This window comes from Rhinatrema bivittatum, chromosome 9, assembly GCF_901001135.1.
Source record: "Rhinatrema bivittatum chromosome 9, aRhiBiv1.1, whole genome shotgun sequence".
Classification (NCBI taxonomy): domain Eukaryota; kingdom Metazoa; phylum Chordata; class Amphibia; order Gymnophiona; family Rhinatrematidae; genus Rhinatrema; species Rhinatrema bivittatum.
The window spans coordinates 196,364,107-196,388,113 of NC_042623.1; the positions used below are offsets into that span (position 1 = coordinate 196,364,107).

Consider the following 24,007-nt stretch of genomic DNA (forward strand, 5'->3'; position numbering starts at 1 on the left):
TAAATTAGGAGTGTATTAAAGAAAACTCTTTCCTATTCCTGCAGATAGAAAAAAAGAAAGTCTTCCAAGTTCACATATGCTTCATGTTTCTGAACAAACAAGTTTATGCTAGTTATAGCTATGAATGAAATGGTTACTTAACACAAAGGGAAATTCTAGTTCCCCTATTCCCTAGAGGATTCCATCAGTTACTATATTTTCAGAGACACTTGAATGATACTTCCCTGGCAGAGCACCACCTGTTTTAACACTTCTTTAAAATTATATTATTCAGCTGATTCTAACAGCCAGTTTACTTCTACTTCTCAGCTTCTGATTCTCAAATCAGTGCCTGAAATCTTTTTTTTCTCTCCACCTATACAATTGCATTTATGCTCTATGTACTTCAGACAAGACATCCTATTGCTTACTCACATTCTCTTCATTTACATGGTTCCAATTTAGGGCAAGATTGGCTTTGCTCAAGAACCAAAATGCTACTTTTTTTCCCCCACCTGACAAGATCAGTTTCTCAGTTCCTCTTGGCCATGAAATTATTCGTAGAGTATACTTGCCCAATTCCAGTTAAACCTAATAGTCTTCTGCTAAGGCTTCTAATTTAATAAACCTTCTAAAGCAGTGATGGCCCTTGGAGGGCTACAAACAGGATTGGGTTTTCTTATGAATATTCATAAGAATTTTCCATACTAGGTCAGACTGAAGGTCAATCAAGCCCAGTATCTTGTTTCCAACAGAGGTCAATCCAAGTCTCAAGTACCTGGCAAGATCCCAAACAGTAAATAGATTCCATGCTGCTATTGCGCAGTGATAGGTAGTGGCTATTTCTTAAGTCTGCTTAGTTAATAACAGTTTATTGACTTCTCCAGGAACTAGTTCAAATCGTTTTTAAATCCAGCTATGTTAACTGCCTTTAACCTCATCCTCCGGTAATGAATTCCAGAGCTTAATTGTGCATTAAGCGAAACAGAATTTTCTATGATTTGTTTTGAATGTGCTACTTACTTGCTTTATGGAGTTCCTCCCTAATCTGTATTTTTTGAAATAATAAATAACTGATTTACATTTACCCATTATATTCAACTCGTGATTTTATAGATCTCTAAAATATCCCTCTTCATCCATCTCTTCTCCTAGCTTAACAGACCCAATCTCTTTAGCCTTTCCTCATAAGGAAGCCATTCCATCTCCTTTATCATTTTGGTCACCCTTCTCTGCACCTTTTACAATGCAACTATATCTTTTTTGAGATGAGGAAACCAGAACTCAGACTCAACATGGACATTCGCTGTTTTATTCTCCATTCCTTTCCAAATAATTCCTAACGTTATCCTGCAATGGAGGAAGCCATTTATCAGGGGTTTAAAGGGTCTGGGGTAACTGGGGAGGATGTAGACTATCAAACCAGGGCAGTTTGGAGGATCTAGCTAGTAACTGGATGAACTGGGAAACTGGCAACCGCGTGGACATGCACCCCTTTTAAAATTCCATGACTTACGTGGCAGAAGCGGGATTTGCGTGCAAAGGCACGTGCTCAATTTAAACCGGATGCACATGGGCACGCGCTCAGGCTATTTTATAACATGCGCATATATGCACCTAAGTTATACAACTATCACGTCCCTGCGCCGGCACACACACATGCCAGTGTGCGCCCACATGCATGTATGAAAGTTACCGTCCCTGTACTCAGCCCAGTGAAAGCCACTTTTGGGGTTTTGAGAGGTGGGGGATTAGACAAACAACTTGTTTTGGTTTTTTTAAGGTTGGGGATCAGCATCCTCTCAGCATGCAGGCACACATATACATGTGCATTGGTGCACACCCTGAGATGTGGCCATTTTATAGCATGTGCACACGTTATAAAGTAGCCTAGGCGCACGTGTGTGAATGCCTAATTTTAAACTTGTGCACACCCAGCAGTATAAATCAGCTTACGGACGCGCATCTGCCTGTATTTTAAAACAGACGCACGTCCAGCCGAGGACCAGTTTCATCAGTTCGTCCAGCAGTCCACCCACTGTTTTCCTAGTTCCTCCCAAATCTCCTGGTTATACAACCTGAACTCCCCCCTACTTATCCCAGAGCCCCTCACACATGCTTGCATTTTTTCTTTTTTAACTTGTACTTCCTCCACAGCAGAAATAAATTCCCGCAGCGCTGGAGCGGAGCGCGCGCACAGGTGCTTGCACGCACATCTCTTGGCCCCTCCCACACCACGCCCAATGCGAGATGTGCATGCATCTGCCCGCTTTATAAAATCGGGTGGACACACAATGCTAGATGCGCTCCCAGTTCCGGCAACGTGTCCAGCTTTTACAATTCACCTCTAAGTATTTTGTTTCTTTTTTAGTTATCCACTAACTTTCGTCCCTATTATTTTTCTGATATGAGCAAGCCGGATAACTTTACTCAGCTTGTACTGATATTCATCTTTAACTGGGTAAACTGAAGTCATGCACCAGAAACAGCCCTGCCCCGTCTCCTTTTTTTTTTTTAATCCAGCTAGGATTTAGTCAGTTAATGACTTTCCTGGTTAAAACTTAAGCCATTCAGCAGGGCAGGAAATTTAAAATTCTGGCTGAGGCCCATACCTAGGGGCCGATACAATAATTTTCACGGAAAGCGGGCGCTGAGTTTTCAGCGCCCGCTTTCTTAATGCATGCAAGGGGGGCGCCATGCAATAGGCAAATTAGGGGGGGCGCGCGCTAGCAAGGAGGCGCTAGGGTCACTTGCGCGACCTTAACGCCTCCTTGCTAATGCGACCCCGCGGCACCAGCAAGTTATGAAAACCGATGCCGAGTTTACCGCCTTCAGTCTTCATAACTCGGCGGTCTGCAGAGGTTTTTTTTTTTTTTTTTGTTTGGTTTTTTGGTTTTTTTTACTGAAGAACAGAAAAGCAGTTTTTCCTGCTTTTCTGTACTTCTTTTACATGTGCTCAGCTATTAACGCCTGCTCCAGGCAGGCGTTAATACCTGAGCAATAAATGTGCGTCTGAGACGCACAATTATTTTTTTTGAATGCGGAGCGAATGAGTAATAGCCTAATTAACATGCATTTGCATGTGATGAGCGCTCTCTCATTCACTCCGCGTTGGACACGGGTTAAATAGGCGCTAATCCCCCTATTGCATTAGGGGGTGGATTAGCGCCTATTTAACCCGTGTCTGACAGCGGCTTAAAACGGTGCGCTCGTGTGAACGCACTGTATTGCATCGGACCCTTAACCAGATAAATCCTTCTGAATATTAACCTCCCAGTTTTCCTACTTTTGCAACTCTTCAGGTAGAAATATAGGGAAAGTGCCAATCAGAGGCATCTCTAAGAAGTATCCTGCTAGAGGTGGGAGAGGAGGAAAAGAACAAAAACCCTTAGCCTGGAGATTGTGTGACCAGAAAATTTACCGGCTGTGTACTCAGCAGTTTTAGTTCCGTCTTTATAGGCTGCACTAGTAGAAAGTGCACGCTGTGAAATCATCCAGATTTATCAAGCACCCCAGTAAACTTAACTCTGTGAAACACCACTCACTGTAGAGAAGCATCACGTGTATTGGGAAGCACAGAAGGTTTCCAAAGCCTAAAGTCCCTGAAAGCTTGCCTTTCCCCCCTTCCCCCATCAACAGAATCCTGGGAGCCCTAGGTGTCTTCCATGGCCTTCAGTGTCTTCACAGAGGTCAAGGGCGTTACAAGGGCACCAAAACCACTTCACTCATAGATCAAGCTACACTATATTAAGTTAGGAAAGCCTATAACGATTAACAGAAAATGTTCGGATGGACTGAATTTTCATAACTAATGGATAATAGCACATGCAGTTAATCAACAGAGATGGAAAGCAATGGTGGAGAAAACCTGCCTCATTTCTTTGAAAATGCATAGTTTTGCTGTGAAAGCTGAACTCATAAGACTATGCAAATATCTCCAACTGTACACACTAAAAGGTGAATGTTAAAAGGCCAGTACGCACCAAAAGGTACGCATACCCGTGTATGCGCATTACCTCCCGCTGCACGCACGAATGAAAAGTTCTGAAAAAGGGGCGGGGAATGGGCATTTCTGGATTTCACCTTGAAATTTGCGTGTAAATACTTTCAGTGCACAGGCGCACACCAGGGTCTCCTACCTCGTAACTTTACTTCTGCTATGGATGGGGTGTAAGTAGTAAAACAAAAAGATATAGGCAGATCAGTGAGATTTAAAGGTCGGGGCTAACAGGAGAGAAGGGAGGCTATTAAACTAGAGGGGTTTAGAAGTCCTATCCCTTACCTAGGTGAACTGGGAATGAACTGGGAAAATTGGAAATGGCGTCTGGGCACGTCTACTAAAATCCCACTTACATGGTAGAAGCAGCATTTGCATGCATAAGCATTCATTATTTAAAATTGTGCACACATATAGTGCAGTCAGTCCATTTTATAACATGTGCATATGCGCTTGTTGATATAAAATGGCCGTGTCCCTGGACGTGGGCTGAAGAACACGTGCCTGTTTAAACGTTACCGTCCCTCAGTGCAAATTCAAAAGTCGAGTATCTTCTTCTGCCCTCATGCTTCTCTCAAAGGAAAGATGATCTTTCTTGAATAAAATATTAAAGAAAACTTCTATATGAACTAAAGACTGAATGTGAATATAAAATCATTAGCCCAAACCATCCTTACATGCTTAAAGCTGCACTGTCATGAATGATGTTCCATTTCTCCAATGTCATTGATTTTACCAAACCACTTAATAGTGTCAAGAACTAATATTTTTCAATTAAGATAATATTTCCATGGTTTAGGCCATAAAAGATTCTGCATATATTATTAGCAGTTGAAGAGTAAAGAAACTGGTAATATTTGTGACTACTTGAAACAAAATATTTAAGAATAAAGTTTATTCAAAACGACCTAGGATTTCAATGTTTAAGCTAGTTATATTTCCTAGTAAAGAATATTTAACATTAAGGTATTTGTGATAACAAAATACAGCCCAAGAGACTACAAGTTAGCGTGGCACATAGGTGCCAAGCATCAGAGAAGTAATTACAAGTGACTTTTACAAAGGTCCGTTTCGTTCCAATAAATCTAACTGTATCATTCCGATAAATCAAATGGATGGACAAGTCATGGTGGTTCTGCTTTTATTAGGAATGAGTCTTTCGCCCAGCCAAATGAAAAACAGACAATGCTAAGAAAGGAACTTAAAGCCATACAAGTACATTAAAGGAACAATTAATGCATAACCAAGATTGGGCATCCAAATGGCAGATGAAATTTAACGTGGAGAAGAGCAAGGTGAAGCATATAGGGAAAACCCAGAGTGCTATCAAGCTAGGGCGAGAGTTCACTGTACAAATCTCATCTGTGTGTACCTTTCCTCACTCCAGCGAAGATTTGATGTGATTTGATGTGTACTGGGCTGTTCGTACCTCTAACTGTGCATGTAAAATTGCCTCCCAAACCCTAGCACACCACCAAAACCTCACCTCAAGGTTGATCTCCCTCTCTCTTCAGGAGCAGCCCAAAACATGGCTTGCAAAGTGGAAATATTGTAGGTGCAATAAATTAAATTTTCACTACGGTAAATACGTATGCAAGGGCTAAAAATAGCGCACATTGCGGTAACTCAAAAAAATGATCCTAACCATGCGCCCCCCCCCCCTTTTTTTTTTTTTTTTTTTAAATCGCAGGCGCTATTCATGCAAAAATTATAGCAAAATGATGAATCGAGGCCAAAGTTTGGTAGGCCCTTATTGATCTAGATTTGTGGATGTCTTTATATAAGTTTGCTAATTGTTCTCTCACCATGAAGTGATTTATGATGACAATGGTTCACTAATTTTGTTTCTTTATTATGGGGTAGATTTTTAAAAAATGCGCATTCGCGTACTTTTGTTGGCGCACCAGTCGCAAACAAAAGTACGCTGGATTCGCGCGCGCAAGGCTGCCGATTTTGGGCAGCCGGCGCGCGCCGAGCCGCGCAGCCTGCCTCCATTCCCTCTGAGGCCGCTCCGAAATCGGAGCAGCCTCGGAGGCAACTCTCTTTCGCCCTCCCCTCACCTTCCCCTCCCTTCCTCTACCTAACCCACCCTCCCGGCCCTATCTAAACCCCCCCACCTTTGTCCAGGGATTTACGCCTCCCAGAGGCGCGCGTGGATTTACGCCTCCCAGAGGGAGGCGTAAATCCACGCGCGCCAGCAGGCCGCTGGCGCACCGAGACGCAACCCGGGGCGGTTCCGGAGGGCGCGGCCATGCCCCCGGCCCGCCCCCGAAACGCCGCGTCCCGCCCCCAAAATGCCGCATCGATCGGCCCCGCCCCCGACAAAAAACCCCAGGACTTACGCGAGTCCCAGGGCTCTGCGCGCGCCGACAGGCCTATGGAAAATAGGCGCGCCGGCGCGCAAGGCCCTGCTCGCGTAAATCCGGGCGGATTTACGCGAGCAGGGCTTTTAAAATCCGCCCCAATGTGTTTCTCTGTCTTTTGGTGGGGGGGTTTTCCTGTCACATGATGCACTGTGTTTTTTGTAACAAGATACTCTTGTATGTGTAATTCAAATGTGAAATTATAAATAAAGAAATAAAGAAATATACAGAAGATATTAAATAGAATCCAAAGGAAAAACAGAGAAATGGAAATGCCAGTTAATTGCATTGAACAGAACTTGGGAAAAGTTTCTTCTCTGACAGTTTCTAAAGTTAAGAAGGTGTTATTTAATATTCACTTTTTCAACATACCTAATATCGAAAATGTTTGACTGCATGTATGATTACAAATCTGTGGCTTTATCACTTCTTTGTGGGGGGAGAGGGACGAATGGACAGCTTGTTTTATTCTTGTCAAGTCTTCCCTTCTCTTAAAAAAAGAAAAAAAAAAAGAAACCAAAGCAGTCCCCAGTTTAGAAACAAGATAAATTAAAAACAAAAAACAAAAAACAAACAATCATAATACATAACGGAATAATAAAATAATTAAAAATACTAAAATAAAATCCATAAAATGTTGCTGACCACAACCCCTATTTACACTGGGGGGAAAAGGCAGAAACGCATCTGTAAAAAATAGAACACCTTCCCTATTCAAATGGCAATAAATATAATCACTTGTCCACTGCTATTGCTTGCAGTAAACGTATTTCTGTTTTAAAAATTCTCGGTTCAAAAATCATTTTGTCATTCAATTACACGGGAGGTCAATAATCAAAAGGATTTGTCCGGCTATGTCCCAAAGTTAGCAGGACAAATCTGGTTGTTTAAATATGTTCCTCCCATTGACTGGCCACATTTCAGACAGATAAAATAAACATGGGGGCGGGGGCAGATTCCAGAGCAGGGCAAAGTTATTCATGAATAACCTTGGCTACCTAGGCTGGATAACTCCAGGTGTATTTTAGAGTAGTCTGAACTAGCACTCAGGCCGATTCAGCGAACTGCGCGGGAGAGCCGGTGCTTCGAGGCGAGCGCCCACTCTCCCAACGCGCACCCAGGCCACTCTCCTGGGCACGTGGATTCAGTATGCAAATGAGGGCCTGCGCTAATAAGGAGGCGCTAGGTTCTTATGGCCTGGATTGGCCACTTTTGGAAACAGGATGCTGGGCTTAATGGACCCTTGGTCTGACCCAGTATGGCAATTTCTTATGTTCTTAACCTGTTAGATTTGGTTATCTGGCTAAAAGGTAGCAGTAGGAGAGAATAATCTGTGGAATATTTAATCCTACTGAATATCCAGGGCAAGTTATCCAGCTACCTTTAGTCAGATAACTATTCTGCTTGTTGTTTTTTTTTTAATATTACCCCTCATGGTATATAGCACCCACTGTTTCCTTTTTGTGTTAAGGCTGGTATAGAAACTTTGCTCCCTCTTTTGTTAGACAGACTTATTTATAAGCAGAAAGTAGCTCAAACATCAGCAAGCGAAGAGATTTCACTAGAGGACTCTCATGCACAAACATCCAATCGTTTGCACCACATATGTTATGCGAGGATGCTGCGTGAAGGGTAATATTGCCAGGCGTTTGCCCTATTACTCGCTTACGCCGAAGTCGGCAGCCGCTGTGACTTGCATGCCTGCTAGAGAACGACCTCCCCTAAACTCCCCGGGTCATTTAATCGCACGCCGTGCATCAAACTCACTGTACATTCACCGGAGATTAATCACCTCAGTGGGAAAAACATAATGCACACCCCAGGTCCACAGCTTTACTGGCATGGCTTTTACTCAAAATGTGAACAATTTAAACATAATGCTGTCCGCATAACCTTTTGCCTCAAAAACTAACCCCACAACACTGTAAATCTGTGACGTCCAGGCGTTTGAGCTGCAAAATATTCTGCACATTTCCAGGAATCATGTTATATTTAAAAAAAAAAAAAAAAATTGCTAAAAACCTGGGAAGGTTCAGCATTTTGCTCTTGGGTTAATTTCAATTGTAAAACTAAACTTATAGCTCATATTTCTCCAAACTGACAGAATATATTCCCTAAACTGATGCACTGCAACAATTTTCCTTACACCCAACAGTAGTAAACACATAAAAAGGCAGGTTTTACTTGCCCTATGTTTCTCTAGCAAAACGCAAAGCAAAAGGTTCCCTGCTAATTCATCGACCAAAGCTACCGTCTCCCACGTGACGCATAACCTTCTCCCAAAATTTGGAAGCCACTTGCATTCCCAGATCTTATGAATAACAGAGCTGTGTTTGATCTTACACTGCAGACTCCTGCAAGAGAAGTCAGGTCTGGATACAGCCTATAATCCCAGGAGAGATAAAAGCCCTCTGGATCTATAAGAACTCTGTCTCCAGAGTCTTAAATAGTTTCTCATGTTTGTTTTTAAAACCGTAGATACACGGAGCAGTTTTGATCAAACCAGGATGCTGCCCAATCCTATGTAAATAAAAACAAATTTCAAGCAGCATACATTAAAAGAAAAGAAGCTGATTGGAACTGCAGGAGTACTGAAGGATTTGCGGTCATAATATTTTTAAATTAAAACAATAAAAATAAATAATCGAACAATGTACACTGTGCAATTTTCAAAACTGCATGAGCATCTGTTTAAAAAAAAAAATTGCCAAACTAACCGGGAGCAGACTAATTTATTAGAACATCCCATCAGACCTGGTCAAACTTCAGATGCTTTTCTGTTTTTCTCTTCTACTTTGTCAGCCATCGATAAAAGTCACCTGCCAGTGTAAGCAGCCGCCTCCTAGTAGAGGGAGGAAACTACAGCCGAGGAGAGAGAGCTTCTTCTAGCCTAACTGGGAAAGTGTGTGTGTGTGGGGGGGGGGGGGGGGGGGGAGGTGCTCCTTGTTGCTTGTCCTATCTTAAAGACTAGTAAATCCAAGCTGGACAATATGAACTAGGGCAAAATGAGTGGGGAAAATAATTTAGTGGCAGGACACAAAGTGGTGGTCAACTGCGTCCTTCAGTGGGGTAACCTCAGATGTCAGTACCAGGGCTGGCTCTTTTCAATAAATTTCATTAGCAACATTGCTAAGGATCTAGAGATTTTTAAAAAAATGCTTGTTTGTGGACATTAACATGAAGAAATCGATGCAAAATCTATTTGCATCTCGTTAACATGGGTCATTAATGCAAGCTAATTAACATGCATTAGCATCCGATTTTAACATACTTTAGCACAGTGGCTTTACATAGGGATGGGAAAAACTGAGGATAAAACTGAAGAATAAGTAGAGTTTATAGTATTGGAAAAGGTAAAGCAAACAGACAGGATATAGGATCCTTGCGTTTTTTGTTTTTTTGTTAGGCATTAATTTCTCTGTGGATATATTTTAGCTGGGTAAGTCACCGTCCAGCCAAAATTTAATTGGATAAAAAGGAGGCAGGGTAGGAGGTATTTCTAGGGATGCTGCTGACATTTATCCGGCTGACACAGTTCGGCACGGACCAAAATAAACTTGGCCAGCTAAAGCTGGTTGGAGAAAACAGTATCCTGAAGTTACCCAGGTAACGTCAGCTAGGTATACTCAGTGGAACGCCTACCCCAAGTCTCTTCCAATAAATGTGTAAGTAAATTCGCCTGGGTAATTTTTCTGCTCCCTGTCTTAGTTGATGTGGACGTCACCGTGCGCATTCCTAGGCTAAGATGTACTTCCAGTGTTGTTAGGGCAGTGAGGAGTGATTAAGACTGTGCTACGCTCCTGCCTGAGGTTTGGAGAAAGGGCCAGGGCAGTGGGAGGGGGGAAGGTGTTGTTGAAGCTGTGGGTGGATGGGGTGAGGGCGACAGGGTCTCAGTGAACTTTTATGTAACGTTGTGCAGAAGGGGACGGAGGCAGCTTCAGGTTATTAAAACCTACTTTTTTTTTTGTAATGGTTGAGCGTATTAGGAAAGAATCAGACGCTAGCCCACAGTATTTTTTTTATTTTTTTTTTTAATATTTGGGGTGTGAGGGCGGGGGCAGAAATGGGGCCTGAAGGCCCAGTTTTTTTCCCCCTTTATCAGCTAATAAATAACTAAATTTATTCTGAATAAAGCCGGTTAAATACTAAACTACCCAGTTTGGTATAGTAGGAAAAAAAAAAACTGATTTTCTGTACTTTTTTTTTTTTTTTTTAACTTAAAAACAAAAAACAACCTCAGCAGACTGCCAAGTTATGAAGACCAACGCCAGTAAACTCGGCATCAGTTTTCATAACCGGCCATCTGCCAGTAACCGGCAGCCATGTGGGGTTGCGTTAGCAAGGAGGCGCTAAGGTCGCACAAGTGACCCTAGCGCCTCCTTACTAGTGCGATCCCCTAATTTGGGTATAGCATGGCGACCCCTTGCGGACACCATGCGCCCATTAAGAAAGCGGGCGCTTTTTAATTGCATGGGCCCCCTAGATTTATCTGGCTAACTCGGCCAGATAACTCTGAATATTGGTTAAGTTAGCTGGATAACATTACTCCTGAAATGTCCCCACACTACCTCTTTTGTATCCGGTTAAAACGTGGTTGGCCTGTGTGGGGACATTTAAATCCCAGGTTTGACTGGCTAAGTTCGTGAATTTGCTTTTTGACTAGTGACCTCCTCATCTGTATTCAACCAAAATGAGATTTAAATTACATCGATCCATCAAATACAAAGTGAAAGCTTCAGAGCAAAGAGAACAAGTAGAAAAAAAAAACCCCACACATCACTGTCATAAGGAGAGCACAGAACAATTAAAATATGCAAGGAATAGTGCACAAACAGGTACATTTTAAAAGGAGTGCGCATGCGTCCATAAAGCCGGGTAGTGGGCACGCAGGCAAAAAATACGCTTAATTTTAGATCGTGTGTGCAAGTACAGACCCTTGCGCCCTAGGCAGACCAATGTAACAGCGCCCTTTCCCAAAACCCACCCCGAGTTGAAAGTGCCCCTCTTATAATTGGAAACAGAGTGTCAGATTGTCTCTCTAACAGAGTCTCTCTCTCCGCCCCCCCGCCTGGTGTTCAGGATCCCTCTGGCCCAAAACCTGCAGACTCGCGCCTCGCCAGGACCAGTAGTAAAGTTACGCAGGTAACATGGAGCGCGCTGCCATGTTCAGCCTTGCAAAATGTAGGGGTTATGCGCATTGGTCCTGTCCCCATCCTGAAGCACCCATTCCCTGCCCCGTTTCTGCCTCCTCATTCTTGACGCATGCACAGTTGTGCACACCCGTACTTCCCAGCTTCTTTAAATTCACGTTGCTCGTGTGCGGCCCTCCTATGAATGCATGGGGCCGTTCACGAGCAACGCGTTTAAAATCTACCTGAAAGGTTTTGGTTTTTTATCATTAACGAGAATCGTGACTGATATAAAAACTTGTGATTTTTAGACCAATGAAGCTACATAAAATAAAGGCTGGGTTTGCAACAAAATCAATCAACTCGGTTAAGCTATTCCAAGACTAGATGCAAGAGAAATGGCTATAATGCAATGCTACAATTAACGCTGCACAACTGGTAGATGAATAGTCTTTAAAGCAATGGTTCTAACTGGGAAAGAGATAAACAAGCTTATGGGTACTACCCAATGTTTAATCTTCATGCACGCAATAAAAGGCCAAGGAGAGTTCAGATTGCACAACATGAAAACAGCCTTTAGCTCACATGGCAAGTTTACTGAAAAGTTTCGGATTTAGAAACGCCATCTCATCCTTGCATTGCCTAGCAGCTAAAGAGATTTTGGGATCCCTCCCAAGGGCTGGGTGCTCAGCCAGTCAGATTGCGACATTAAATCACTTATCTAAGGACCCACCTATTCTGCGTACACTACATTGCTCTTGGAATTCCTAGAAACTATAAAACTGCAGGAGCAGCTGTTTTTCCAATTGCTCTTTGGGAAGTGCTACCCTCTCCTCAGTAGTTCCCCTATAGTCAAATGCTTAGTCATGATTTCCTCTATAGTCAAATGCTTAGTCATGATTTCACTTCTCACGTCTTTATGTCCTAAGAATGTAGTGTACTGCACGCAGCGGTGGGATTCGGGTTTCACCGGAGGGTGGAACAAGAGGTAAGCGGCAGTGGGTTTCATAGCGTTTCCCTGTATTGTTGGATATTGTAATGGGCGACTACGATAGAGCCATGCTGAATGTATGGTTATGCCCCCTATAACCAGTATTGGCTATCTGCATGCAATATGGGACAGTACTGCACAATTTTCTCTCTCTCTTTTTTTTTTTTTTTTTTTAAAAGCTGAAGATGCAGAAAAAAAAAAGAGCTTGGGATTCAAAATGAGATCTCTTTTATAGTTCATTAGACATTTTATATGAGCATATATAGTTAACTGCATTGCTGGTTCATCAAAGGAACCACTCAATATGATTTACAATAATTAAAAAAAAATACAGTGTCAAAATAATTACTACCGTGGAAATTCTCTGAGGGCAGTAATGGTAAAAAGATGCAAAATAAGTTTAAAAATAGGTAACTTCTGCAGGGAGTGGCAGGGGTTTTTTTTTAAGCTAATTGCTTATTTTGCATTTTTTTCTGAATACATTTTACCTGTTAATTCCCTTACTATCCTCATAAGTTTTCCTCTGTAATGTCTCTCGAAAAGGCATGTAATCTGTAATGAATAAGCTATTGTGAGGCTGTTGGGTAGCTGAGGCTTTATGTATTGTTTATTAAATTTGTATGAATTATGACATGTATTTTTAGCATTTGATTATTTTATGATGTATTTGATTATATTATTTTGACTATATATGTTTTGAATTATTGTAACCCGCATTGGGTGGTCCTTTGAATGACCAGGAATGCAGTAAACAAACTATATACACTCATATTAAATTAATAATGAAATATAAAAGAGTTCTCATTTTTAAGCTCAAGCTCTTTTCTCCTGCATCTTCAGCTTCGAAAAAAGAAAATTGTACAGTAGATGGCCAAGCTTAGCATGTTTTCGTTGATTGATTTATTTCAACGTATTTGACTGTTTCCAAATTATTCAAAATAATTTACAAATACAAATATAATAAAATATTTTAAACAAATATACAAAAGCAAATAACTAAAAGCAATAACTACTTTAGACAGTTAATATCTTAGGCTGCTGAAGAACTTCCACCTAGCCCAAGCATTCCTGAACTTGGAAGGGGTTGAGATGAGTAGGGGATAAATAATTACTTGCCAAAAGTAAACAAAAACTTTGATGGCCTCAAACTTTTATATGTCTAGCTCAAGGGCAATGGTGTCTATCATTCACGTTAGCCTCCTTAAAGGTGCAGGAGGGGATCATGGAGGCAGTGATTCTGATGTCTACAAGCCCTCCCTCTAACTGCTGCAACTTTAAGGAGTGGACTCAGATGGGACATGACCTAGCTGGTAGGGGGTGGGGGCCTCAGCCAGAAGTGAGAAGGTGCAGAACCCCAGTCCAACCCATGGCTATGCTTCTGGTGTAAGTAAAAGCACCCAATGACTATTTTCCAGCCCCTAATGGAATTAGTTCAACCTATTTTAACTATAGTCAACCTACAGAATGAAACTCTACTCAACACTCATCCACAGTAATGTCTTTTGATATAAACTCATATTTGTTACCGAATTCTAATGGCACCACTCATGTAAATTATGAGATATATTTTCCTTTGATATAGGTGCCCTATTGTAAACAGTTATGATGGTGAATAACTTAATGACGGTATATAAAAACGTTTAAATAAATAAATATTTATTTATTTTATGCAGCCTCTACACAACAAGAACTGGCCCACAGCACAGGGGGCAGAGGTTATCCTGCAGCAGGTATAACATGTGAATATAGGACCAAATGAAGACTTTTTTTCCTCAGAGAACAAGCAGGATTGTAGTCCTCACAAATGGATGCCACCAACTGATGGAACCTGACACAGAAAATCCATACCAAAGCTTCCAAAATCCTGACTGTCCTCCACTGAGCATCCCAATGCATGCCATTATACCATGCATCTATTTGTGGGTCCCCTCAATCTCTCTTTTTCTGCAGAGTCATCGAATTGTGGTTTTGGCGCCCTGTGCTCTTGATTCTCTATGCCAGTCTGTGTTTTTGCCAGATCAGCAAAAATTGTTCGTTGCAGGGTCCCATGGTTTTATCCCTGGTAGTACTCTAGGTAAACCCTTTTGGTTAGTTCTCTAACTTTCAGTTTTATCTGCGTATTCCATTCCACAGCGGTGCTCCCTAGAGCGATTTTAGGGGCATTAATGACATTCTTCGTTTTATTCACCATTCCTTTCCTAATACTGCCCAACATTGTTTGCTTTTTTTGACCGCTGCAGCACACTGAGTCAGCGATTTCAATGCATTGTCTGTCCACTATGATGCTCAGATCTTTTTGCTGGATGGCAACTCCTAATATGGAACCTATCATCATGTAACTACCATGTGGGGTGACTTTTCCCTATGTGCATCACTTTGCACTTGTCCTATGTGCATCACTATGTGCATCACTTTGCACCTGTCATTTCAAATGACATTTGAAATGACAGGTACCAGGAAGTGTAAAAATCAAAATTTTTAAATACCTGTCGGAGGGCCGCGTGGGTCCAGGCGGCCGGCGGGATCCGGGGGGCCGGTGGTCGCGTGTTAAATCTAGGCCGCGGGCGGGTGGGCGCCTGTTCCGGGCGGCGGGGGGTGGACGCGCGTTAGTTTCAGACGGCCGCGTGGGTCCAGGCGGCCAGCGGCGGCAGGAGCCGGGTGGTCGCGTGTTAAATCTAAGCCGCGGGCGGGTGGGCGCCTGTTCCGGGTGGCGGCAGCGGCGGCGGGGGGACACGCGTTAGTTCGAGACGGCCGGCGGGTGGTCGCGTGTTAAATCTAGGCCGGGTCCGCACAGGCGCGCATTCACTGCCGGTGGGGGCTGCCTCTCCCGGCAGTGAATGAATTCATTCATCCAGGCAGAGGAGCCGGCTGCTTTCGCCACCGGCTCCTCCGCCTGGATGAATGAATGCGCGCCTGTGCGACCCCTGCGATTCGGCGCTCAAGGCAGTCACATGCCGTGACGTCACGCCTTGAGCGCCCAATCGCAGGGGTCGCACAGGCGCGCATTCACTGCCGGGAGAGGCAGCCCCCACCGGCAGTGAATGCGCGCCTGTGCGGACCCGGCCTAGATTTAACACACGACCGCCCGCCGGCTGTCTCGAACTAACGCGTGTCCCCCCGCCGCCGCCGCCCGGAACAGGCGCCCACCCGCCCGCGGCCTAGACTTAACACGCGACCACCCGGCTCCCGCCGCCTGGACCCACGCCGGCCGCCTGGACCCACGCGGCCCTCCGACAGGTATTTAAAATTTTTTATTTTTTCTTCTGACAGGTTTTATGTGTCCCACATCATTACATTTTCTCGATCATCTCTGTATCGCTTTTTTTTTAAATTGTGTTTTATTGTTTTTGAGTATCTTAAGCGGTGTCGATGGATTTATTACTAGACTCACAGTCCTAACTCCTACTAGGGGGAGGCGGTAAACTAACACGTTACGGCCGCGGCAAAACAGTGCGTTACTAATGAGAGAACCTGAGCGCGCCTTACGGTATCGGAGGGGAATAGCTAATTCCTTCATTATACAGCTAATTCGTTCATTTACATGCCGGGTGCGGGAAGGGTTACGCGTCTGTTTTAAGAAGCACTACGGATGCGCAAAATTGGAGACTGTATCGCTGGTTTGCCTTACGCGTCCGAATTGTGCGCAGCGAGCTCGTTACAGACGAGAAATCTTCAACTGAACTTTACTGGATCGACCTGTAAGAGATTTAAGCACAGAAATGATCAAACTTATTCATACAATTTGACTTCTGCTAACTGAAAAAAGAAAAAAAAAATCGGACTTGTCTGCAGTTTTTGGGTGGGAGGCCTGGGTGAACTGGTGGTGGTTCAGGGTGAAGTGCTAGAGGGTCTGGGTAAAAGGGAGACAGACTGGGTGAACTGGCTGAGGAATAGGCAAACTAGTCATTTCAAGTGCACATGCAAGTATTTTCAAAACAGTATCTGTGCATACTTTATAAAATGCATACCTTCACGTATAAATCATTATTAAGTGTACATGTTATATTTTTTTCACACCTAAAATACACGCACATATGTTTATAAAAATAGATAGAGAAAGTAAGCACTTTCATTGCATGGCAAGTATTCAAGCAAACTATGCATTATTTTATAAACTACAGTCACCACTGCACAGTTTATAAAATACTAGGATAAATCTCTGTGTGTCCACTTACACGTGCAAATCCAGTTCTGCAAATAGGTTTGAAAATTAGGCTATTTAGAAATGTCTGTGAGCAGATGGAGAGAGAGCATAATGTACAGAAATATGACAGCAGAAAAAGATAATATAGCCTGTCTAGTCTGCCCATCCACATCAACTGCTCAGCTCTACAATCCCTACCACTTCCTGAGAGATTTTCTACACTTATCCCATTCCTTCTTGAATTCAGATACTATTCTGGTCACCACCACCTCCCACTGGGAGGTGGTGGTGATAGTTCCATGCAACTATCATCTTCTCTGTAAAGAAACATTTACTTCAGATAACTCTTGAGTCTACCCCCTTTCACCCTCATCTCATGACCCCTCATTCCAGAGTCTTTCCATGGAAAGAAGCCCAACTCCTGTGCACTATCTCGGAGGAATTTAATGTCTATCATATCTCCTCTATTCTGCATTTCCTCTAGGGTATATATGTTTAGATCTTTAAGTCTGTCCCAATATGCTTTAAAACAAAAACTGTTGACCATTTTAGTAGCTACCCTCTGTATCTCCTCCATCTATGTATATCCTTTTGAAGGTGCGGTCTACAGGAGCCATTATTACCTCCTTTTTATTGTTGACCGTTCCTCTTCCTAGGTACCCAAGTGGCTTTGGCTGTAGCCTTATCCACATGTTCACCTTATCAGATAAGATAATCACCAGCTGGAGGAAGTAAAGTAATCCGAGAAGATGGTGGCCTAATCCTGTTACTCAAGCCCTGAGGTTGCAATCTTAATCTGAGTATTAATATCCCTTGTTTGCACTGCCTGAGATTCAGAGCATTCTGTTACGTTGTCACAGGTTAAAAGAAAAACTAATTTGAAAAAGTTCTCTTTTACCAACCATGAAGTGATCCAGGTGATTGGCCTAGAAGGTGAAGGCGAGGTAGGCCGGGAACGTGGGGGCATTGAGAACGGCGAAGATTTGGAGGGTGTGTCGAGCAGGTCAGAATTCCGGTGGTGGTTTGCGGAGTTGTGCTAAGATATAAAATCAGAATTCGGGGCAATGGTGATGGAGCTCCAAGGGGAGGTCACAGATCTGGACAGATGTGTGGAGGAGGTAGAAGCGAGTGTTGACAACCAGGCAGTGCAAGGAAGTAACTGACATTAATAAGGCGGCACACAACATGGACCAGCACCTGGAAGACCTAGAAAATACATCTCGCCAGTCAAATCTCAGGTTTCATAGGGTGCAAGAGCTGTCAGAGCATACAGATTGCTTTAAAGTGGTAACAAGTAATTGCACACAGCTACTTGTGCTAGAGGATACAGCTGAAACTATACCAGACATTAGACTTGAAAGAGCACATAGAAGCCCTGGGTGGGCAAAGGGGAATTTACCCTGAGACATTGTAGTATGTTTCCACAATTTTGCGGTTAAAAAAAAAAGGTGGCAGCAATGGCCAGAAAAGTGGGTCAGGGTTTGTGGAAAACCAAAAAGACTTGTCCATAATTACTATATGGAAATGCAGAGAATTTCTGAATTTCCCAGCAGTCTTGAGAAAAGAAGAAATCAGGTATCATTGGCTATTCCCATTCTGCTTTCAGTTCTCAGTGCAAGGAAAATCGACTAAAGTGAAGACAATGCCTGAGGCAACAGAGTTCTTGCACAGCGCAGGAGTGTCAGTGCCCACAGGGAAGATGACAGGGGCCACTGCATCTCAATTGAGAAGGAAAGATGACCTGCCTAAGTGGCAAAGAGTACCAGGAACAAGCAGGCAACTTCTGAAGCATCATCTGGCATGGCGAGTGTGTGAGCACGGAACTTTGTGTTGATCAGCTATGGGAAATGTTGGGGTACTGTTTATGGGGGATTTGGAAGGTAGAGTTACAAGGGGCTGTTAGAGGCATCTGCTATATGATGTGGAAATATTCAGGTGAAAGGGGGAGGTGGAATGAATATTAGTTGCTTGCGTTATGTTGGGCTCTTGAGTGGAACTTTACATGGAGTATTGGGCTAGGTACCTTTCTGGATGGGGTTGTTCCTCAAGGAGGGAGGTGACTGGGGTATCATTATCCAGATGGCTGTTTGTTGGGGCTTTAAGGGCTCAAGGTTATGTATGGTGTGAAGGAAGGTGGTTTGTGAGGCTGGGCAAGCAGTTGGGGAGTATGATGCCTGTTGTAAGATGGTGGTTATAAAACTAATATCCTTAAATACTAAAGGTTGGAATTCTCCCATGTAAAAGGAAACTATTGATGAAAGAATCTGAGAGGTTGAGAGTGAACATTTTTTGTTTTTTTTGTGAGGAAACACATTTGAAAGCAAGGAATACTAAACTAATGTTATCCACTAAATTTCTAAATAGGTATTTTGCTCTTGCCATGAAGAATGATAAGTGCAGTGGGGTGGGGATCCTTGTTGCACAAAAGTTTGATAGTGGATGTAAAAGCAGTGATTAGAGATGTTAAGGGCAGTTTTCTTATTTTGAAAGTGATAATACATGGGGAAATGTTTACTCTTGTGACTGTGTATACTCCATATATTAGTGAGGTGGCTTTCCTAAACACTGGGTCGAAGACCCTGTTGAGTTGGGCGGAGGGACATCTGTTGATAAGAGGGGATTGCAATTTAACCGGGTATCCTTTCCTAGATAATTCTAAGAGTGGTAGAGGGTCCACACATTCCCAGAGAAAAAGACTAAAGGAGATGATTGGTGAGTGGGGCCTCATCAACATTTGGAGGCTAAGGTATCCCACCATGCGAGATTACTCCTTTGATTCGAGATCTTATGACTCTTACTCCAGGACAGACTACTTTCTGCTAGATAAGCTGTTAGTGAGCAATGTGACAGATGTGGGCATCGATAGCATAGTCTGGTCTGATCATGCTCCAGTTTGGGTGGAACTGAGGCAGGCGAGGCTTAATTGGTGCAGAAATTCTGGAAGTTGAATGAGGATCTACTCTCACTTAAAGAGTTTAATGAAAGTCTTGTGGCAGAAATTGGGGAGCAGTTAACCTTGAATGACACTGGGGAAGTTAATCCAGGAGTGTTGTGGAGGGCTTAGAAGTGGTGATAGATGGGAATTTATTTATTTATTTAAAATCTTTTCTATACTGTAGTTAAATTAATTTAACATCACAACTGTTTACAAATAGGCACATAAAGTAATAGAAATTGTTTGAAATAGATAACATATTATAGACGTGCCATCAATGAGCGGTAACAGGGTTCTTTTAATATAAAACTATTTGTTGAGTTTTTGTTTACATGTAGGTTGAAAGTTTATTTTGCAGTTCATATATAAAGTTAACACTCTAAGATGATAATAATATCAAGGTCATCTTTTCTTAGGACACAGAAGGATGGGTTGAGACTACAGCTCATGCACAAAATAGCTAAACTGGAGATCAAACATAAAAGAAGCAGGGATGATCAAACAAGGGTTATGCTAGAATTGGCTAGACAGGCGTAGATTTGGAAGCGATAGCTTCGCAGATAATGAGGGTTAAACAGAAATATTTTGAATTTGGAAATAAGTCAGGTCATTTGCTGGTGATTCGTCTGAAGGAACAATCTCTGCAAAATCAGATCCTCAAGATAAAATATAGAAGGGGGAAAAAAGTGAATGACAGTAAATTGATATCTAACAGATTTTCTCAGTTCTATGAAGAACTTAACTCGTCAGATAATATTAAGGAGGATATTAAGGAGTATCTTGACTATTCCTATGCCACGTCTTCCAGAAGAAGCTAAAGAGCAATTGAATATGAAAGTCAGTGGACAGTTATTGGGAGTTATTTCAGATTTAAAGATGAGGAAAGCACCGGAGCTTGATGGGTACATGACCAAAATTTTATTAAACATGTAAGCAGATTTTGGTCAGGCCATTAACTGTCATGTTTAACTATCTGAGAGAGAGGAGACATTTGGCAGAAGCAGCAAATGTTGCGGGTACGATGGTTAAAGAAAAGGGAGGTCGGGACCCTATACTTTGCAGGTCATATAGACCTATTTCCCTTGTCAAACTGGATTTAAAGATTTTAGCGAAAGTTCAGGTGATTAGAGTGGGGGGGTAATGGGTCCCCTCCTTATCCATGGAGATCAATCCAGTTTTGTCCTGGGCAGACTTGCTGCGAATAATGTGAGAAGAGCATTGATTCTCATATGGTGGGTGCAGCACCAGTGTTGGTGGCCATAGATGGCGAGAAGGTTTTGATAGAGTGCACTGGCCTTATCTATTCCAAGTTCTGGATAAAGTGGGGTTAGGGTCCAGTTTTCTGACCTGGACCAAAGCTACAATCATCCCAGAGCATGTGATAGGGTGAATGGGAGTTATTCTGACAGTTTTAGTATTGGCAGAGGGACGAGACAAGGATGTCCGCTGTCCCCACTTTTGTTTGCACTATCCTTAGAGCCGTTTGCAGGGATGGAGAGAGAGGATTGGAGGTCCGGGGAAGTAATATAAGATGACTGTTTGCAGATGATGATATTCACATTGGCAGATCCGGGAGGGTTCTCTCAGTACGCTTCTGGAGGAAATGAGACGTTACGGGAGTATCTCTGGTTTCAAGGTTAATGAAGGCAAATCAGAGGTGTTAAATTTAACTAAGTGAGGAGATGGCAGGAAATGTACATAAGGAATTACCTTTTAAATGGGCTAAAGAGGGTCTGAAATACCTGGGGATTCAATTAGGGGCAGACCTGAAGGCGTTATACGAGTTAAATTATGGACCATTAGCAAAAATTATATTCTCAGACTTGGAGCGATGGGAGCGAATTCCACTGCCCTGGTTAGGTAGAATTTCAGTGGTTAAGATGAATGTATTGCCGAGATTTTGATACTTTTTCCAAACATTACCAAATTTTGATTTCTGTAAGAGAGTGTTAAGGGACTAGCAAAGAAAGCGTCTTCGTTCCATTTGGAGGAGAAGGCCGCCCCTTGTCTAGGGGCCAGGGGGTATTGGGTGTCATATGCAACCTCCCAATTACATGCCATATTGGAGTGGCATTTTAAAGTTAAGCGGAAGGTTTGGATTGAGTTGGCGCATGATATTTTAAGAAAGCCTCCTTTTGGAGATGTAAGTCTGGGTGGGTGAGGGAGGTAGGGTAAGGATTGACAGGAGATCCCCTGTCACACAAGTTACATTAGAGGTGTGGATTAAATACAGGAAAAGACTGATTGGTGATAAGCAGGTGTGGCACCGTACCTCTTTTCTATTCAATAAATGATTTCCCAATGGAGAGTCAAGTGTGACAGCTGCTTACTGGTTGGGTTTGGGCATTGTGAGATTGGAGAAAGTCTGGATCAGAGAGAGTCACATACCTATACATACTTTGTCTGTAAGAGAGAGTAGCTTTCTCTCAGTGTGTGGGTGTGTCTTTGTGTCTTCACCGGGGCCAGTGTGAACTGCCAATAAAGGGCCAGATTTTCAAAGGATTTACGCGCATAACCGTTCCTGCATGCACTGAGCCTATTTTGCATAGGCCCGGCGACGCACGCAAGCCCCGAGACGCACATATGTCCTGGGGCTTTGTGAAAGGGGCGGGGCGGGACCGAAGCCTCTGGCACAGCGGCTGTGCCAGGGGATCACACGCCAGCACTCGGCCAGCAGGCGCAACTTATTAAACAAAGGTATGGGGGGGGGGGGGGGGGGGTTAGATAGGGCTGGGGCGGAAGGAAAGTTCCCTCCGAGGGAACAGGGAAAGCCATCGGGGCTCCGGATAGCACGCACAAATGTTCCCCACACGCGTAGGTTTTAAAATCTGGCCCAAAGAGTGAGTGAGAGAGAGTGAGTGTGAGCGTGTGTGTGTCTGACACTGGCTGGCAGTGTCATTACTTGCAACTGGTTCAAGAACCAGACTGAGAATTCAGGATCTATCTCTATAAGAGAGATAAGCAGATGTGCAGGGGCCCAACCAATTTGCATGGATGAAACAGGGGTTGCAGCTCTGCTCACTCCTGATCTAGAATGACCTCAGCTTCTTAGTTATTTAGGAAAGATGAAGTTTATTTTGGGGATATTTTGGCTCAATTCTGCCAGGTTCCCTGGGTTGACTTGGCGTGCTTTTGGGGGGCTGTTGACACATGTGCTGCAGGGAAAGTGCATGAGGGCGTCAGATACCCCATTGTCTGGTTTTGAAAAAATCCCCCGGGCCGATATTTTCCTGCAAGCCACCTCTGTACTCAGCTAACAAAGTTATCTAACTAATTTTCGGACTGTTTTATAGCTTATCCGGCTAATTTAATTCTGCCCAGGAACACCCCCGGAATTCTTCCAAGTCAGCCAGTGGGACATTTTTCAAGTCCAGCCATTTGTCCATTAACTTCGAACTGAGCTGGGCATTTGGCACTGAATACTGATCTCTTTGTATGCCAAGTGAAAAAAATCCCAGAATTTGTGTATTCAGGCAAGGAAGGTCTTGTTGACTCTACCTTACAGATGTGAAATGAGGTATTATGCTTTACCCATTACACCTCATTTCACATCTGTAGGGTAGAGTTAAACTGCAGGCAATGAAGGAAAACTATTGCAAGTGTGTAAACAGTGCTGGACATGGAGCAGAACGAACAGGTAAAAATGTACATCATTGGACTTTCAGTGGCATTACGAATTAAGCAGCATCTCTCCTTGGTGAAATCCTGGAACCCGGGAATAAGCAAGTACATTAAAATCAGCTGGAAGCAGCAGTAAGTCAACACCGCAGAGATATGGCCAACAAAACAAAAACACAGCTAAAAATGGCAGCAAAGGCAAAAAAGAAAGATCAAAGCCACAGTCATCTTAGGCATCAGCAGGAAAACTGAGAAACGTCATTCACTGTGCTGTTGGGCATTCTATAGGGATGTGATGGAATTCTACCCTCCCTGCACACTGTTGGCAACATGCACAGGAAGGGTTAAGTTTTAGCAGCCGCTCGTAAGGCCAATATGCACACCCAGGTCCGCTTTGAGAAATTCCTGGGTTATGCCAGCACTCGTGAATACACATGAGCAGGTGTAGCTTTCTCTCAAGTGCAGAGAAAAAAAAAGAAAGATTATGCATCACTGTATTTCATGTGCACTTTTCCTGTATAATTCATAAGTCCCCCCCCAAGATTATTTTCAAAAGCCAAGTTACATGTATAAAAACAGGGTTTCTGTGCAAAAATACTCTTGAAAATTACCCCATAAGAGGGCATTTTCAAAACCAGTTCCACAGGTAAAACAGTGCTTTTTCCGAAGAAACAGCTTGCTCTAAAATTGCCCACCTCACATGCAGCTAGACTTGCACGCGTGCATCCTGCGTGCGTGGACTGCTACCCACAACGGAAAGAAGGGTTTCCCGGGGCCAGGATTGGAGAGGAGTTTCCACTCAGCACGCATGCCTTTTGCATTTTCGAAAGTAGGTGGAGCAAATTTTCCTG

General features: G+C 43.2%; 1 protein-coding gene across 7 annotated transcripts in view; it reads right to left on the reverse strand.

Annotated features, from left to right (window-relative positions):
- PID1 (phosphotyrosine interaction domain containing 1) overlaps positions 1–24,007 on the reverse strand; it is a 267,723-nt gene that overhangs the window by 186,799 nt on the left and 56,917 nt on the right. Inside the window, exon 1 of one of the 7 annotated variants that reach the window (XM_029616375.1) lies at positions 6,712–6,819. The exons of the other annotated variants lie outside the window; for them this stretch is intronic. The gene's annotated coding sequence lies outside the window, so the exon portion shown is untranslated. Of the gene's footprint in view, positions 1–6,711; positions 6,820–24,007 lie in introns of those variants that run through there. 7 annotated transcript variants of the gene reach the window in all.